At 34.4% G+C, this 18,080-nt stretch overlaps 3 pseudogenes; all 3 read right to left on the reverse strand.

Annotated features, from left to right (window-relative positions):
* Positions 1 to 4,062: 4,062 nt before the first annotated feature.
* Positions 4,063 to 5,649, reverse strand: LOC145156788 (anthocyanidin 3-O-glucosyltransferase 5-like; annotated as a pseudogene).
* A 4,629-nt stretch (positions 5,650 to 10,278) lies between these two features.
* LOC145156789 (anthocyanidin 3-O-glucosyltransferase 5-like) lies at positions 10,279 to 11,865 on the reverse strand (annotated as a pseudogene).
* A 4,628-nt stretch (positions 11,866 to 16,493) lies between these two features.
* On the reverse strand, positions 16,494 to 18,080 carry LOC145156790 (anthocyanidin 3-O-glucosyltransferase 5-like; annotated as a pseudogene).

Raw genomic sequence — 18,080 nt, forward strand, 5'->3', positions numbered from 1 at the left:
GTTGGTCCATGGGCTTTTGTTAAATTACAAGTTACTTTACCGAAAATCTATTTTGACCAGAAGAGGTTTATCCAACCGTTTTCAATGCTTCAGGATCCAACTAAGACTTCAATTGTTGACAAACTCTTTTTCCAATTGTTTTGTAAAATGCAAATTATAAGTGTTTTATATGTAATCTACAAGTTTAGATATGATGATATGACTCATGCCCACAGAGTAAAACACATGGAAGTTAATGATTGAAGACTTGTTATGTGTTTGTTCCAATTTTTTGCTAGGTTTTGGTTGGTAATGAGAATTGTTGTTGTTAAAAAAAAATGATTGAAGACTTGTTGAATCTAAAGGATTTCATGGAGCCTTTATAAAATATGTAAAATATGGTCTTATCTTTCATTCTCATCTCTTTTGACTCCTTTGCCTGAGCCACCATTAGTTTTCCCATTTCAGTCGGCTCTGCTTAATCAAATTTAACTATGTCACATCTGTCTTACGTATGCAAGCAACACATGCATCTAAATACTCCAATTATCATAGTTCGTCATGGTAAGTCGTGGCAGAGGCATCTGTCTCGAGCTCATATAGTTCATCTCGCTCTGATACCGATTTGACATCAACAAAAAGTTTTTTGGAGGAAGCGAGAACACATAAATACACACAACTTTTATGTTTATTTCTATTGCTTTCTTCACACCACAACACATCCAAGTCATACCCATAAACACAAAATGCTCCTTGTTAAACCTGTCATATAATGTCATATAATATCATATAACTAATAGACAAAAACACTCAATACATCCAACTCATACCCGTCAACACAAAATGTTCCTTTTAAACCTGTCATATAATGTCATATAAGATCATATAACTAATAGACAGAAAAAATGGAAAAAGGACTTTAAACCTACACCAAATAAATGCTAGAATTATAAACTCTTTAATATTTGGATACTACAAAAAAATCTTTATATATCTCAACGACCCAATATGAGGAGAATTAAGTTTAAAAAAAGTTAAAAAAATGGTCCACATGGTTAATTTGTCATTTTTAATCGGCTAACATACAAATCGTTTCAAAATTACAAATAATTTTCTTTTGGCTTAGTTTATTACGGTTTTAGTCCCCCGAGTGTTAACACTTACTAAAAGAAATTTTTGACTCCCCCACTTGCCCCTTACACGAGAGTAAAAATATCTTTTTAGATATATATCATCTGATGTTATTCGTTTCATTTTTTTGGTTTTTGGTTAAATCGGTTCGGTATTCTTGATTTTTTTATATTTTAAATCTAACCATAACCAAGCCAAATAATGTTTGGTTTATTCGGTTACGGTTTATTCGGTTTTGTTTACCGATTAAACCGAATAAAATTTCGCACGTAGATATAAATATTAAACTAAAAAGAAAAAAAATTGCTAAACATTTTAACATATAAAGAAAATACACTAATATATAACATATTATATTCAATATTTTATGATGTATTGTTTTGAAGAGCCGATGCAACACATCAGTTGTAGAGATAAATTAATATAGATTTAGTCGTTTATGAAGACGAAAGAAACGACTTAAGTTTAATTGGCATATGATTAATTTGTTTCTTTTTTTTAATACAAAGTATAACACAATTATAAATCTATAATGGTTAATAACTAAATAATAAGTTATGAAAATCTTAATAACTAATCTATAAATTTGTATATAAAATGTTAGTTCATAGATATAAACTATAAATATATATTAATTAAATAGTATATTCGGTTTTCGATTTAAGCAAAACAATAAAAAAACTAACCAAAACCAAACCAACTAAGGTTTCATTATTCAGTTAACCAAACTGAATTAACCAAAAACCAAATAACCTGAACCAAATAAACCAAATACCATTTGGTTCGGTTTTGAGTTTTTATCACACCCCTACCTGACAAGCCATTACTGTCATATTGTAAAGTATTATAATTAACCTAAAATCTCAATAATGATTCCTAAGAATATCTCCAACTCACCTTTATTTTTTTTTTCTTAAAAATGGACTATAAAATAGAGTAAATAGTGTTTCATCTAACTCTGTTTCATTTTTACCTCAAAAGTATATTCTTAGTATATTTTATTTTACAACTGACATATATTATTAAACACACACCCTTCTACTAATTTCCTTTTAACAAATATATATCTTTAAAATTTTCATTACAATAATCTTATATAAATAAAATTACATTTATAACACACATAAATAAATATTATATATGCATTTATAGAAATGTTACACATACACATTTATAAAATACGTTATCTGATTCAAAACATTAATATGTATTTAAATTTTAATAAAATTTCCATACATAAAAAATAAACTGTACAGTTATGATTAATTAATATAATTTAATACATAACAAAATATTATAAATAATAAATATTACATTTAAATTATAACTAGTATATCAAAATAAACTATAAATATATAAATATATAAAAGTGACTAAAACCTACAACTCAACTTCGGTGAAAAAAAATATTATTACTCGATTTTTAGGATAATATTATTACTCGATATTTAGGGTAATATTGTTCATATCTAAAAAAAAGGGGATGAAATGAAATAGGATTAAGAAGAATTAAGGAATAAATGGGAAAGAAAAAAATAGTTTTTGGGGCGGATCTCTAAGATTTGTTGCATGTTCATATTCTTCCTCCTTTAGACCTCATTAACTCATAAAAACCTAATCTAAGCTCCATCGAACTTCGTCGAATTTGCATTTGTGTTGATAATGTCGTATGCAATGTGGTCAAGTCGATCAATAAACCAGCTCTTTGATACGTCGTGTATATATGGCAAGTTGCTCCGTTTATAATTTTCTCAAGTTTATTTATCAATATTTATTAACAAGTCCACTACTAATAAACTTACATACCGATAGGGCCGGCCCATGGGCCAGGGCAAGTTGGGCGACCACCCCGGGACCCAAATGCCAAAGGGTCCCATTTTATACTTGTTATATTGGGTTATATATCGACAATCTATTGTTTTTAAGCTTAACGGACTGGTTCAGAGGCCCAATAGTCCTATACTGATTAGGCGCCAAAGAGGGAGCGGGTGCCATTCCGATTAGAGAGAAGCGTGCGATGCATTGTCAATTTCCAAATTTCAAGGCTCATCAAAACTATCAGTAATTAATTTCTATGGAAACTTTAAACGTCATCGCTTCCACTTGTCTAGATAACGGTTAGTTCTAGACTTATTCTATTTCTTATTCTTTTTCTTTGATTTTTGAGTTCAACCATTTCGTATTCTTCCTTTCTGATTTCTGAAATTCGATTCTTATTACTAAAATATCACAGGCACCAGATCATTCCTTATTCTTTCCTTCTTATTTTTGATTTCTTGTTTCTAAACTAGCACCACTGCATCATACGCAAATCAGTGAATGGGAAGTTCTTTCTGAATCTGAACTTCGAGAGTTGAGAGTAAAGACTTAATTGATTTCTGAATCTGAATATGTGTAAGTTTAAAGCTACTTGAAATTTCTAATTCTTTCTAAAGTTGATTCTATCATTCTAAATTTTGATTATTTTTCTTACACTGTGTAATATGAATTTCGAAGTTTGATTTCAGATTTTTTATAATGATGTATTGGCTTTTGTCAACTGAACTGCTTGGAGGTTTTTAACAACTAACAACAGCAGGTTTAGCAGGTTTTTGTCCCACATGCTACCGGAGTTGTTGGTTTGCTGATGAACAATAATTTAATGTACCTTGCTATTTGTGTTATATCCCCACAACAGTTGTGTATTGCCAAGGGCAAACATGAAAAATAAGTATTTTTTAAAATTGTTCCTGCCATCTTGGTTCATACTTCCTGATGTTAATTTTCTATTGATTTGTTGCAAAGGGTAAACATGGAAAAATAAATATAATTTGGTTTTGTAGGTTGTGGGAGCTGACTTGCATTATACTTTTTATTCGTTTGATTGTTCTTATACCTCTAGAGTATTTTTGGTTTATTGCTTCTGTTTTGGCCCTCACTTAACAAAATATCAAAATGATCATATTTGCATTGGTAATGTTATATACAATTATAAGTATATCATTATGAAAAACCCATTTTTTTTTGTTCGCCGACCTGCCCTGCATACCGAAATGCCAAGTGATATTTGCTTCTATCTTAATGCATGCTCAGATTGGCAGCTGAATTCGAGACCAGCAATCCTCGACAAATCTACATGTTGAAATATAAGACGAACCATTTACGCTCAATGCTTCCTCCCCACCTTCCTTTAATCTCTTTACTTTTTCTGTCATTGCTTTTCCTTCTTCTCCCTCCATCAAACCCCTCACCATCCTCTCTACCTCCTCCCTCCCCACCACTTTCTTCATCGGCAACACCTCCGGTCTCACTGCCACCTTCAGCTCCTCCGTTAGCATCGTTGCATTCATCCTCTGTTCAGCATACAACGCCCATGCTATCATGGCTACCCCACTGCTGATGCTCTCTAACATTGAGTTCCATCCACAGTGTGTCAAAAAAACCCCAACCGACGCGTGGTTCAAAATCTCCACCTGTGGTGCCCATGAATGCACAACAAAACCTATTTCCCTGGTTCCACTCAAGAACCCTTCTGGAAGATAACCAGGTTCACCATTTGGTTCACCGGAATAACCAGATTCCAAAAAAGTCCCGTCTCTGATATGTCCAGCAGGTGGCCGGACCACCCAAACAAATCTTTGTTGGCTCAGCTCCAATCCCCAAGCCAGCTCCGTAATTTGCTCGGCTGATAAGGTTCCGCCGCTTCCAAAAGATACGTATATGACTGACCTTTCCGGCTGTTTATCAACCCATTCAATCACCTCACTCTTCAAGCCGACCTGTTCGTATTTTTTGGTTATCGGACCAACCGTGTAAACCGGTTTGTTTTTTAGGATGGAACGTAAAATCTCGATATTTCTGAGAGCGTGAAGAGATTGTGGTTCCAGATTTTCCCATGTGTTGATTAAGAAACCATCTGCTAACGTTACACCAACTGCTAGGTTTACGTAAGCCCGATAGGCTTCATCGTCCCGATCCAGCATGGGATCCATAACATCCTCCGGCCGGAACGGTTTACAGCCCGGTATCTCAAACGGCTCTGTCTGGTCAACATATTGACCTGCCACTTTCTTATCTAGCACCGGGGAGTAAGAGATCAGTCCGGTGCACCATGCGCTGCAAGTGACGAACACATACTTTGCCATCCCAAATTCTTCGGCTATATCCCAAGATTCCGATGAGAAAATATCGCCGACGAGGATGTCGGGAAGAGGGTCCATGGAGGATATGGTGGTACGGGGATGGTGGGTATTGTTTCCCGCATCATGACGCAAATCTTAGTGAACACTTTGGAATCTGGAGAAACGACTTCGGAGATGTCTGCAGCAGGAATTTGGATGACTGGAAGGTGGATGTCGGCGGTCAAGGATTTGAGGAGTTGGGATTCCGCTGTTGAGGTGGCGGTGGTGACGGCGAGGACGGTGACATGGAGGTTGTGGTGATTGATAAGACGGCGGCCAAGTAATAATACTGGAACTAGATGACCGACACCTGGACTGCATAGTATTGCTGCGTGAAGTTTTTTGGGAGGCATGCTTAAGATGACAAAAGGCGAAGAAGTGAAATGGTGTATGCGTTTTCTGGTGCTTTCTTGCTTTGTCTATTTATCATGAAAGAAAAAATATACTTTTTTTAAGAGTGAGAATAAGGAAAAGAGTTAGAAAATCCATTCCTTTTCCATCTTATAATTTCTTTATTTTTGATAGAGAAAAGGGGAGAAAAGAAAGATCATATACAACCGAGAATTGAAGAAAAAAAGCGGAGAAATCAGAAACTCCCAAATAAAGCAGAGGTTCGAGCCCTACAATCGCGATTTCCTTCCGAAAATCATTTTATAGGGACCACCATGTCTCAAGGACTACGAATATATGTTTTTTTAGAAACTTTTGACCACCGGAATGACATCAAATGTGTGGTCAATGTTTCTCTTTACGATCAACTACATTAGGAAACCCTAAACTAGCTAATCAATAACTTTTGAAAAAGACGACCACATTATCGCTGACATTGCTAGATATGTTATCATGTTGACTAGATTTCAAAAAATTTCAAATTAGTTCATATTGTTCTAAAAAGTTGCATATTGGTCCTTGTATTTTCAAAATATTCCTGGTTGGTCCATGGGCTTTTGTTAAATTACAAGTTACTTTACCGAAAATCTATTTTGACCAGAAGAGGTTTATCCAACCGTTTTCAATGCTTCAGGATCCAACTAAGACTTCAATTGTTGACAAACTCTTTTTCCAATTGTTTTGTAAAATGCAAATTATAAGTGTTTTATATGTAATCTACAAGTTTAGATATGATGATATGACTCATGCCCACAGAGTAAAACACATGGAAGTTAATGATTGAAGACTTGTTATGTGTTTGTTCCAATTTTTTGCTAGGTTTTGGTTGGTAATGAGAATTGTTGTTGTTAAAAAAAAATGATTGAAGACTTGTTGAATCTAAAGGATTTCATGGAGCCTTTATAAAATATGTAAAATATGGTCTTATCTTTCATTCTCATCTCTTTTGACTCCTTTGCCTGAGCCACCATTAGTTTTCCCATTTCAGTCGGCTCTGCTTAATCAAATTTAACTATGTCACATCTGTCTTACGTATGCAAGCAACACATGCATCTAAATACTCCAATTATCATAGTTCGTCATGGTAAGTCGTGGCAGAGGCATCTGTCTCGAGCTCATATAGTTCATCTCGCTCTGATACCGATTTGACATCAACAAAAAGTTTTTTGGAGGAAGCGAGAACACATAAATACACACAACTTTTATGTTTATTTCTATTGCTTTCTTCACACCACAACACATCCAAGTCATACCCATAAACACAAAATGCTCCTTGTTAAACCTGTCATATAATGTCATATAATATCATATAACTAATAGACAAAAACACTCAATACATCCAACTCATACCCGTCAACACAAAATGTTCCTTTTAAACCTGTCATATAATGTCATATAAGATCATATAACTAATAGACAGAAAAAATGGAAAAAGGACTTTAAACCTACACCAAATAAATGCTAGAATTATAAACTCTTTAATATTTGGATACTACAAAAAAAATCTTTATATATCTCAACGACCCAATATGAGGAGAATTAAGTTTAAAAAAAGTTAAAAAAAATGGTCCACATGGTTAATTTGTCATTTTTAATCGGCTAACATACAAATCGTTTCAAAATTACAAATAATTTTCTTTTGGCTTAGTTTATTACGGTTTTAGTCCCCCGAGTGTTAACACTTACTAAAAGAAATTTTTGACTCCCCCACTTGCCCCTTACACGAGAGTAAAAATATCTTTTTAGATATATATCATCTGATGTTATTCGTTTCATTTTTTTGGTTTTTGGTTAAATCGGTTCGGTATTCTTGATTTTTTTATATTTTAAATCTAACCATAACCAAGCCAAATAATGTTTGGTTTATTCGGTTACGGTTTATTCGGTTTTGTTTACCGGTTAAACCGAATAAAATTTCGCACGTAGATATAAATATTAAACTAAAAAGAAAAAAAATTGCTAAACATTTTAACATATAAAGAAAATACACTAATATATAACATATTATATTCAATATTTTATGATGTATTGTTTTGAAGAGCCGATGCAACACATCAGTTGTAGAGATAAATTAATATAGATTTAGTCGTTTATGAAGACGAAAGAAACGACTTAAGTTTAATTGGCATATGATTAATTTGTTTCTTTTTTTAATACAAAGTATAACACAATTATAAATCTATAATGGTTAATAACTAAATAATAAGTTATGAAAATCTTAATAACTAATCTATAAATTTGTATATAAAATGTTAGTTCATAGATATAAACTATAAATATATATTAATTAAATAGTATATTCGGTTTTCGATTTAAGCAAAACAATAAAAAAAACTAACCAAAACCAAACCAACTAAGGTTTCATTATTCAGTTAACCAAACTGAATTAACCAAAAACCAAATAACCTGAACCAAATAAACCAAATACCATTTGGTTCGGTTTGGTTATTCGGTTTTGAGTTTTTATCACACCCCTACCTGACAAGCCATTACTGTCATATTGTAAAGTATTATAATTAACCTAACATCTCAATAATGATTCCTAAGAATATCTCCAACTCACATTTATTTTTTTTTTCTTAAAAATGGACTATAAAATAGAGTAAATAGTGTTTCATCTAACTCTGCTTCATTTTTACCTCAAAAGTATATTCTTAGTATATTTCATTTTACAACTGACATATATTATCAAACACACACCCTTCTACTAATTTCCTTTTAACAAATATATATCTTTAAAATTTTCATTACAATAATGTTATATAAATAAAATTACATTTATAACACACATAAATAAATATTATATATGCATTTATAGAAATGTTACACATACACATTTATAAAATACGTTATCTGATTCAAAACATTAATATGTATTTAAATTTTAATAAAATTTCCATACATAAAAAATAAACTGTACAGTTATGATTAATTAATATAATTTAATACATAACAAAATATTATAAATAATAAATATTACATTTAAATTATAACTAGTATATCAAAATAAACTATAAATATATAAATATATAAAAGTGACTAAAACCTACAACTCAACTTCGGTGAAAAAAAATATTATTACTCGATTTTTAGGATAATATTATTACTCGATATTTAGGGTAATATTGTTCATATCTAAAAAAAAGGGGATGAAATGAAATAGGATTAAGAAGAATTAAGGAATAAATGGGAAAGAAAAAAATAGTTTTTGGGGCGGATCTCTAAGATTTGTTGCATGTTCATATTCTTCCTCCTTTAGACCTCATTAACTCATAAAAACCTAATCTAAGCTCCATCGAACTTCGTCGAATTTGCATTTGTGTTGATAATGTCGTATGCAATGTGGTCAAGTCGATCAATAAACCAGCTCTTTGATACGTCGTGTATATATGGCAAGTTGCTCCGTTTATAATTTTCTCAAGTTTATTTATCAATATTTATTAACAAGTCCACTACTAATAAACTTACATACCGATAGGGCCGGCCCATGGGCCAGGGCAAGTTGGGCGACCACCCCGGGACCCAAATGCCAAAGGGTCCCATTTTATACTTGTTATATTGGGTTATATATCGACAATCTATTGTTTTTAAGCTTAACGGACTGGTTCAGAGGCCCAATAGTCCTATACTGATTAGGCGCCAAAGAGGGAGCGGGTGCCATTCCGATTAGAGAGAAGCGTGCGATGCATTGTCAATTTCCAAATTTCAAGGCTCATCAAAACTATCAGTAATTAATTTCTATGGAAACTTTAAACGTCATCGCTTCCACTTGTCTAGATAACGGTTAGTTCTAGACTTATTCTATTTCTTATTCTTTTTCTTTGATTTTTGAGTTCAACCATTTCGTATTCTTCCTTTCTGATTTCTGAAATTCGATTCTTATTACTAAAATATCACAGGCACCAGATCATTCCTTATTCTTTCCTTCTTATTTTTGATTTCTTGTTTCTAAACTAGCACCACTGCATCATACGCAAATCAGTGAATGGGAAGTTCTTTCTGAATCTGAACTTCGAGAGTTGAGAGTAAAGACTTAATTGATTTCTGAATCTGAATATGTGTAAGTTTAAAGCTACTTGAAATTTCTAATTCTTTCTAAAGTTGATTCTATCATTCTAAATTTTGATTATTTTTCTTACACTGTGTAATATGAATTTCGAAGTTTGATTTCAGATTTTTTATAATGATGTATTGGCTTTTGTCAACTGAACTGCTTGGAGGTTTTTAACAACTAACAACAGCAGGTTTAGCAGGTTTTTGTCCCACATGCTACCGGAGTTGTTGGTTTGCTGATGAACAATAATTTAATGTACCTTGCTATTTGTGTTATATCCCCACAACAGTTGTGTATTGCCAAGGGCAAACATGAAAAATAAGTATTTTTTAAAATTGTTCCTGCCATCTTGGTTCATACTTCCTGATGTTAATTTTCTATTGATTTGTTGCAAAGGGTAAACATGGAAAAATAAATATAATTTGGTTTTGTAGGTTGTGGGAGCTGACTTGCATTATACTTTTTATTCGTTTGATTGTTCTTATACCTCTAGAGTATTTTTGGTTTATTGCTTCTGTTTTGGCCCTCACTTAACAAAATATCAAAATGATCATATTTGCATTGGTAATGTTATATACAATTATAAGTATATCATTATGAAAAACCCATTTTTTTTTGTTCGCCGACCTGCCCTGCATACCGAAATGCCAAGTGATATTTGCTTCTATCTTAATGCATGCTCAGATTGGCAGCTGAATTCGAGACCAGCAATCCTCGACAAATCTACATGTTGAAATATAAGACGAACCATTTACGCTCAATGCTTCCTCCCCACCTTCCTTTAATCTCTTTACTTTTTCTGTCATTGCTTTTCCTTCTTCTCCCTCCATCAAACCCCTCACCATCCTCTCTACCTCCTCCCTCCCCACCACTTTCTTCATCGGCAACACCTCCGGTCTCACTGCCACCTTCAGCTCCTCCGTTAGCATCGTTGCATTCATCCTCTGTTCAGCATACAACGCCCATGCTATCATGGCTACCCCACTGCTGATGCTCTCTAACATTGAGTTCCATCCACAGTGTGTCAAAAAAACCCCAACCGACGCGTGGTTCAAAATCTCCACCTGTGGTGCCCATGAATGCACAACAAAACCTATTTCCCTGGTTCCACTCAAGAACCCTTCTGGAAGATAACCAGGTTCACCATTTGGTTCACCGGAATAACCAGATTCCAAAAAAGTCCCGTCTCTGATATGTCCAGCAGGTGGCCGGACCACCCAAACAAATCTTTGTTGGCTCAGCTCCAATCCCCAAGCCAGCTCCGTAATTTGCTCGGCTGATAAGGTTCCGCCGCTTCCAAAAGATACGTATATGACTGACCTTTCCGGCTGTTTATCAACCCATTCAATCACCTCACTCTTCAAGCCGACCTGTTCGTATTTTTTGGTTATCGGACCAACCGTGTAAACCGGTTTGTTTTTTAGGATGGAACGTAAAATCTCGATATTTCTGAGAGCGTGAAGAGATTGTGGTTCCAGATTTTCCCATGTGTTGATTAAGAAACCATCTGCTAACGTTACACCAACTGCTAGGTTTACGTAAGCCCGATAGGCTTCATCGTCCCGATCCAGCATGGGATCCATAACATCCTCCGGCCGGAACGGTTTACAGCCCGGTATCTCAAACGGCTCTGTCTGGTCAACATATTGACCTGCCACTTTCTTATCTAGCACCGGGGAGTAAGAGATCAGTCCGGTGCACCATGCGCTGCAAGTGACGAACACATACTTTGCCATCCCAAATTCTTCGGCTATATCCCAAGATTCCGATGAGAAAATATCGCCGACGAGGATGTCGGGAAGAGGGTCCATGGAGGATATGGTGGTACGGGGATGGTGGGTATTGTTTCCCGCATCATGACGCAAATCTTAGTGAACACTTTGGAATCTGGAGAAACGACTTCGGAGATGTCTGCAGCAGGAATTTGGATGACTGGAAGGTGGATGTCGGCGGTCAAGGATTTGAGGAGTTGGGATTCCGCTGTTGAGGTGGCGGTGGTGACGGCGAGGACGGTGACATGGAGGTTGTGGTGATTGATAAGACGGCGGCCAAGTAATAATACTGGAACTAGATGACCGACACCTGGACTGCATAGTATTGCTGCGTGAAGTTTTTTGGGAGGCATGCTTAAGATGACAAAAGGCGAAGAAGTGAAATGGTGTATGCGTTTTCTGGTGCTTTCTTGCTTTGTCTATTTATCATGAAAGAAAAAATATACTTTTTTTAAGAGTGAGAATAAGGAAAAGAGTTAGAAAATCCATTCCTTTTCCATCTTATAATTTCTTTATTTTTGATAGAGAAAAGGGGAGAAAAGAAAGATCATATACAACCGAGAATTGAAGAAAAAAAGCGGAGAAATCAGAAACTCCCAAATAAAGCAGAGGTTCGAGCCCTACAATCGCGATTTCCTTCCGAAAATCATTTTATAGGGACCACCATGTCTCAAGGACTACGAATATATGTTTTTTTAGAAACTTTTGACCACCGGAATGACATCAAATGTGTGGTCAATGTTTCTCTTTACGATCAACTACATTAGGAAACCCTAAACTAGCTAATCAATAACTTTTGAAAAAGACGACCACATTATCGCTGACATTGCTAGATATGTTATCATGTTGACTAGATTTCAAAAAATTTCAAATTAGTTCATATTGTTCTAAAAAGTTGCATATTGGTCCTTGTATTTTCAAAATATTCCTGGTTGGTCCATGGGCTTTTGTTAAATTACAAGTTACTTTACCGAAAATCTATTTTGACCAGAAGAGGTTTATCCAACCGTTTTCAATGCTTCAGGATCCAACTAAGACTTCAATTGTTGACAAACTCTTTTTCCAATTGTTTTGTAAAATGCAAATTATAAGTGTTTTATATGTAATCTACAAGTTTAGATATGATGATATGACTCATGCCCACAGAGTAAAACACATGGAAGTTAATGATTGAAGACTTGTTATGTGTTTGTTCCAATTTTTTGCTAGGTTTTGGTTGGTAATGAGAATTGTTGTTGTTAAAAAAAAATGATTGAAGACTTGTTGAATCTAAAGGATTTCATGGAGCCTTTATAAAATATGTAAAATATGGTCTTATCTTTCATTCTCATCTCTTTTGACTCCTTTGCCTGAGCCACCATTAGTTTTCCCATTTCAGTCGGCTCTGCTTAATCAAATTTAACTATGTCACATCTGTCTTACGTATGCAAGCAACACATGCATCTAAATACTCCAATTATCATAGTTCGTCATGGTAAGTCGTGGCAGAGGCATCTGTCTCGAGCTCATATAGTTCATCTCGCTCTGATACCGATTTGACATCAACAAAAAGTTTTTTGGAGGAAGCGAGAACACATAAATACACACAACTTTTATGTTTATTTCTATTGCTTTCTTCACACCACAACACATCCAAGTCATACCCATAAACACAAAATGCTCCTTGTTAAACCTGTCATATAATGTCATATAATATCATATAACTAATAGACAAAAACACTCAATACATCCAACTCATACCCGTCAACACAAAATGTTCCTTTTAAACCTGTCATATAATGTCATATAAGATCATATAACTAATAGACAGAAAAAATGGAAAAAGGACTTTAAACCTACACCAAATAAATGCTAGAATTATAAACTCTTTAATATTTGGATACTACAAAAAAAATCTTTATATATCTCAACGACCCAATATGAGGAGAATTAAGTTTAAAAAAAGTTAAAAAAAATGGTCCACATGGTTAATTTGTCATTTTTAATCGGCTAACATACAAATCGTTTCAAAATTACAAATAATTTTCTTTTGGCTTAGTTTATTACGGTTTTAGTCCCCCGAGTGTTAACACTTACTAAAAGAAATTTTTGACTCCCCCACTTGCCCCTTACACGAGAGTAAAAATATCTTTTTAGATATATATCATCTGATGTTATTCGTTTCATTTTTTTGGTTTTTGGTTAAATCGGTTCGGTATTCTTGATTTTTTTATATTTTAAATCTAACCATAACCAAGCCAAATAATGTTTGGTTTATTCGGTTACGGTTTATTCGGTTTTGTTTACCGGTTAAACCGAATAAAATTTCGCACGTAGATATAAATATTAAACTAAAAAGAAAAAAAATTGCTAAACATTTTAACATATAAAGAAAATACACTAATATATAACATATTATATTCAATATTTTATGATGTATTGTTTTGAAGAGCCGATGCAACACATCAGTTGTAGAGATAAATTAATATAGATTTAGTCGTTTATGAAGACGAAAGAAACGACTTAAGTTTAATTGGCATATGATTAATTTGTTTCTTTTTTTAATACAAAGTATAACACAATTATAAATCTATAATGGTTAATAACTAAATAATAAGTTATGAAAATCTTAATAACTAATCTATAAATTTGTATATAAAATGTTAGTTCATAGATATAAACTATAAATATATATTAATTAAATAGTATATTCGGTTTTCGATTTAAGCAAAACAATAAAAAAACTAACCAAAACCAAACCAACTAAGGTTTCATTATTCAGTTAACCAAACTGAATTAACCAAAAACCAAATAACCTGAACCAAATAAACCAAATACCATTTGGTTCGGTTTGGTTATTCGGTTTTGAGTTTTTATCACACCCCTACCTGACAAGCCATTACTGTCATATTGTAAAGTATTATAATTAACCTAACATCTCAATAATGATTCCTAAGAATATCTCCAACTCACCTTTATTTTTTTTTTCTTAAAAATGGACTATAAAATAGAGTAAATAGTGTTTCATCTAACTCTGCTTCATTTTTACCTCAAAAGTATATTCTTAGTATATTTCATTTTACAACTGACATATATTATCAAACACACACCCTTCTACTAATTTCCTTTTAACAAATATATATCTTTAAAATTTTCATTACAATAATGTTATATAAATAAAATTACATTTATAACACACATAAATAAATATTATATATGCATTTATAGAAATGTTACACATACACATTTATAAAATACGTTATCTGATTCAAAACATTAATATGTATTTAAATTTTAATAAAATTTCCATACATAAAAAATAAACTGTACAGTTATGATTAATTAATATAATTTAATACATAACAAAATATTATAAATAATAAATATTACATTTAAATTATAACTAGTATATCAAAATAAACTATAAATATATAAATATATAAAAGTGACTAAAACCTACAACTCAACTTCGGTGAAAAAAAATATTATTACTCGATTTTTAGGATAATATTATTACTCGATATTTAGGGTAATATTGTTCATATCTAAAAAAAAGGGGATGAAATGAAATAGGATTAAGAAGAATTAAGGAATAAATGGGAAAGAAAAAAATAGTTTTTGGGGCGGATCTCTAAGATTTGTTGCATGTTCATATTCTTCCTCCTTTAGACCTCATTAACTCATAAAAACCTAATCTAAGCTCCATCGAACTTCGTCGAATTTGCATTTGTGTTGATAATGTCGTATGCAATGTGGTCAAGTCGATCAATAAACCAGCTCTTTGATACGTCGTGTATATATGGCAAGTTGCTCCGTTTATAATTTTCTCAAGTTTATTTATCAATATTTATTAACAAGTCCACTACTAATAAACTTACATACCGATAGGGCCGGCCCATGGGCCAGGGCAAGTTGGGCGACCACCCCGGGACCCAAATGCCAAAGGGTCCCATTTTATACTTGTTATATTGGGTTATATATCGACAATCTATTGTTTTTAAGCTTAACGGACTGGTTCAGAGGCCCAATAGTCCTATACTGATTAGGCGCCAAAGAGGGAGCGGGTGCCATTCCGATTAGAGAGAAGCGTGCGATGCATTGTCAATTTCCAAATTTCAAGGCTCATCAAAACTATCAGTAATTAATTTCTATGGAAACTTTAAATGTCATCGCTTCCACTTGTCTAGATAACGGTTAGTTCTAGACTTATTCTATTTCTTATTCTTTTTCTTTGATTTTTGAGTTCAACCATTTCGTATTCTTCCTTTCTGATTTCTGAAATTCGATTCTTATTACTAAAATATCACAGGCACCAGATCATTCCTTATTCTTTCCTTCTTATTTTTGATTTCTTGTTTCTAAACTAGCACCACTGCATCATACGCAAATCAGTGAATGGGAAGTTCTTTCTGAATCTGAACTTCGAGAGTTGAGAGTAAAGACTTAATTGATTTCTGAATCTGAATATGTGTAAGTTTAAAGCTACTTGAAATTTCTAATTCTTTCTAAAGTTGATTCTATCATTCTAAATTTTGATTATTTTTCTTACACTGTGTAATATGAATTTCGAAGTTTGATTTCAGATTTTTTATAATGATGTATTGGCTTTTGTCAACTGAACTGCTTGGAGGTTTTTAACAACTAACAACAGCAGGTTTAGCAGGTTTTTGTCCCACATGCTACCGGAGTTGTTGGTTTGCTGATGAACAATAATTTAATGTACCTTGCTATTTGTGTTATATCCCCACAACAGTTGTGTATTGCCAAGGGCAAACATGAAAAATAAGTATTTTTTAAAATTGTTCCTGCCATCTTGGTTCATACTTCCTGATGTTAATTTTCTATTGATTTGTTGCAAAGGGTAAACATGGAAAAATAAATATAATTTGGTTTTGTAGGTTGTGGGAGCTGACTTGCATTATACTTTTTATTCGTTTGATTGTTCTTATACCTCTAGAGTATTTTTGGTTTATTGCTTCTGTTTTGGCCCTCACTTAACAAAATATCAAAATGATCATATTTGCATTGGTAATGTTATATACAATTATAAGTATATCATTATGAAAAACCCATTTTTTTTTGTTCGCCGACCTGCCCTGCATACCGAAATGCCAAGTGATATTTGCTTCTATCTTAATGCATGCTCAGATTGGCAGCTGAATTCGAGACCAGCAATCCTCGACAAATCTACATGTTGAAATATAAGACGAACCATTTACGCTCAATGCTTCCTCCCCACCTTCCTTTAATCTCTTTACTTTTTCTGTCATTGCTTTTCCTTCTTCTCCCTCCATCAAACCCCTCACCATCCTCTCTACCTCCTCCCTCCCCACCACTTTCTTCATCGGCAACACCTCCGGTCTCACTGCCACCTTCAGCTCCTCCGTTAGCATCGTTGCATTCATCCTCTGTTCAGCATACAACGCCCATGCTATCATGGCTACCCCACTGCTGATGCTCTCTAACATTGAGTTCCATCCACAGTGTGTCAAAAAAACCCCAACCGACGCGTGGTTCAAAATCTCCACCTGTGGTGCCCATGAATGCACAACAAAACCTATTTCCCTGGTTCCACTCAAGAACCCTTCTGGAAGATAACCAGGTTCACCATTTGGTTCACCGGAATAACCAGATTCCAAAAAAGTCCCGTCTCTGATATGTCCAGCAGGTGGCCGGACCACCCAAACAAATCTTTGTTGGCTCAGCTCCAATCCCCAAGCCAGCTCCGTAATTTGCTCGGCTGATAAGGTTCCGCCGCTTCCAAAAGATACGTATATGACTGACCTTTCCGGCTGTTTATCAACCCATTCAATCACCTCACTCTTCAAGCCGACCTGTTCGTATTTTTTGGTTATCGGACCAACCGTGTAAACCGGTTTGTTTTTTAGGATGGAACGTAAAATCTCGATATTTCTGAGAGCGTGAAGAGATTGTGGTTCCAGATTTTCCCATGTGTTGATTAAGAAACCATCTGCTAACGTTACACCAACTGCTAGGTTTACGTAAGCCCGATAGGCTTCATCGTCCCGATCCAGCATGGGATCCATAACATCCTCCGGCCGGAACGGTTTACAGCCCGGTATCTCAAACGGCTCTGTCTGGTCAACATATTGACCTGCCACTTTCTTATCTAGCACCGGGGAGTAAGAGATCAGTCCGGTGCACCATGCGCTGCAAGTGACGAACACATACTTTGCCATCCCAAATTCTTCGGCTATATCCCAAGATTCCGATGAGAAAATATCGCCGACGAGGATGTCGGGAAGAGGGTCCATGGAGGATATGGTGGTACGGGGATGGTGGGTATTGTTTCCCGCATCATGACGCAAATCTTAGTGAACACTTTGGAATCTGGAGAAACGACTTCGGAGATGTCTGCAGCAGGAATTTGGATGACTGGAAGGTGGATGTCGGCGGTCAAGGATTTGAGGAGTTGGGATTCCGCTGTTGAGGTGGCGGTGGTGACGGCGAGGACGGTGACATGGAGGTTGTGGTGATTGATAAGACGGCGGCCAAGTAATAATACTGGAACTAGATGACCGACACCTGGACTGCATAGTATTGCTGCGTGAAGTTTTTTGGGAGGCATGCTTAAGATGACAAAAGGCGAAGAAG

Source organism: Lactuca virosa, chromosome 2 (assembly GCF_052849685.1).
Source record: "Lactuca virosa cultivar CGN04683 chromosome 2, Lactuca_virosa_CGN04683_v6, whole genome shotgun sequence".
NCBI lineage: Eukaryota > Viridiplantae > Streptophyta > Magnoliopsida > Asterales > Asteraceae > Lactuca > Lactuca virosa.